Consider the following 2,500-nt stretch of genomic DNA (forward strand, 5'->3'; position numbering starts at 1 on the left):
CGACTTTAACGCTCTCTTCTATGCTATAATGGAGACTTTGCAATTTTAGCTAGTGGAGAGAAATTGGAGAACCACTTTCGACTCCACACTTCTTCTTCACTTACTTCTTTTCTCAATATACTGGGCTTAGAAAATGGTATCAAGCCATCCTTATCATCAGCAGGACACGGAAAGAGGCACCAAGTCTCCTAACCAAGTTCAACCACACTCTGCAACTTAACCATTGCACTACAAATTAGGCAACGGGGGCATCAGCAAAGGCAGCCAATGTGCCGATCCTTTATACATTTTGTGTAGTACTTTTCTTACTCGGAGGCAAAATCAGCACTTTAACTGCCCAAATCATACAGATTTTACCAATGAAGCACTCTATGCACACATAGGCACACACCTTGCAGTTCTTCTACACACACTTAAGCTAAAAACCCATTCTGTCACGTCAAAATTCTGCAAACCTATTACATATTCAGTGCGTCGGCATAGAAGCACTTTTTAATGCCACTAAAATGCACAAGTAGTTAGACTGAAGATGCAACCTGAATGAGTTTACAGTATGCACTCCACTTTATTAATGATTAGTAATGAGAAAGTGAGGACTACAAGAGTATTGGAAAATACTTTTTCCACTCTGAATGTAAAGCAGATTGTGTGACCATTGGCCAAAAACGACCACGAAGGGACTCGAACCCTCAATCTTCTGATCCGAAGTCATACGCCTTATCCATTAGGCCACGCGGTCATCCATTCACCTGAGATGATTTTGATCATGTAGGTGGTATGCATGGATGGAGAACATATTATTGAAAGGTATTCAGGTTTACATCCCATAGTGTTCTTTCAGCTCTTTTCGCTGGAAGCACTTTTTTGGAATCTATATATTGAGAATTTTATGAGTACAATATGCTTTTGTTTTCCTTTTTGCATACAAACCTCTTTCCTCATGAGTTTAAAGCTCATTTGTATGCTCTACATAGCTCTGGACGTTTCCAGACGTGGAGTGAAACTGTTTTGAAAGTAGTACAAATTGCTCCTTCCTGCATATGCTAATTTTTCACACTCACATAGGTTGTATAAGTTTTATGAATCCTGGCTTGACCTATTCAAGTAGCTGAAAGCCTGTCACCACCTCTAGAAACAAGATTCACACCAATCCAATTCATATCATTTTTTCCAAAGGAATATGTTCTGGCGGGTCGAAAATGCATCTCACAAAAATAGGCATTTAAAAATCTACTTTGCAGTTTCAGAACACTAACATGACTGTGAAGTGTACACAAGTAAAATGGGACCGTTTCAAAGTACCTAATCCCTCATAAACTTCTGAGAGGAAGCATGAAATAAATCTACCTAATTTTCTGGAAAAGAAAGATGGAGGATTTTTGTTATCACCTCAGATGGGACTTGAACCCACAATCCCTGGCTTAGGAGGCCAGTGCCTTATCCATTAGGCCACTGAGGCACACATGCATAGCTCTTTTCTAGAGGCAATATTTAAATGTATTCTATGGTCAGACACCGGTGTGTGCACACAGGGCATTTCTCACTTCTCTCTATAAGTAAACTTCACCTTTTCATCCTCTTCCATCCCCGACTTTAACGCTCTCTTCTATGCTATAATGGAGACTTTGCAATTTTAGCAAGTGGAGAGAAATTGGAGAACCACTTTCGACTCCACACTTCTTCTTCACTTACTTCTTTTCTCAATATACTGGGCTTAGAAAATGGTATCAAGCCATCCTTATCATCAGTAGGACACGGAAAGAGGCACTAAGTCTCCTAACCAAGTTCAACCACACTCTGCAACTTAACCATTGCACTACAAATTAGGCAACGGGGGCATCAGCAAAGGCAGCCAATGTGCCGATCCATTATACATTTTGTGTAGTACTTTTCTTACTCGGAAGCAAAATCAGCACTTTAACTGCCCAAATCATACAGATTTTACACATATACCACTCTATGCACACATAGGCACACACCTTGCAGTTCTTCTACACACACTTAAGCTAAAAACCCATTCTGTCACGTCAAAATTCTGCAAACCTATTACATATTCAGTGCGTCGGCATAGAAGCACTTTTTAATGCCACTAAAATGCACAAGTAGTTAGACTGAAGATGCAACCTGAATGAGTTTACAGTATGCACTCCACTTTATTAATGATTAGTAATGAGAAAGTGAGGACTACAAGAGTATTGGAAAATACTTTTTCTGCTCTGAATGTAAAGCAGATTGTGTGACCATTGGCCAAAAACGACCACGAAGGGACTCGAACCCTCAATCTTCTGATCCGAAGTCATACGTCTTATCCATTAGGCCACGCGGTCTTCCATTCACCTAAGATGATTTTTATCATGTAGGTGGTATGCATGGATGGAGAACATATTATTGAAAGGTATTCAGGTTTACATCCCATAGTGTTCTTTCAGCTCTTTTCGCTGGAAGCACTTTTTTGGAATCTATATATTGAGAATTTTATGAGTACGATATGCTTTTGTTT

General features: G+C 39.7%; 1 non-coding gene across 1 annotated transcript; it reads right to left on the minus strand.

Moving 5' to 3' along the window:
* Positions 1-1,386: 1,386 nt before the first annotated feature.
* On the minus strand, positions 1,387-1,459 carry TRNAR-CCU (transfer RNA arginine (anticodon CCU)). Its single transcript has one exon. It is a non-coding gene; the product is annotated as a tRNA-Arg (tRNA).
* Between the last annotated feature and the right edge of the window lie 1,041 nt (positions 1,460-2,500).

The sequence above is a fragment of the Triturus cristatus genome, chromosome 4_1, assembly GCF_964204655.1.
Source record: "Triturus cristatus chromosome 4_1, aTriCri1.1, whole genome shotgun sequence".
In the NCBI taxonomy this organism is placed as follows: domain Eukaryota; kingdom Metazoa; phylum Chordata; class Amphibia; order Caudata; family Salamandridae; genus Triturus; species Triturus cristatus.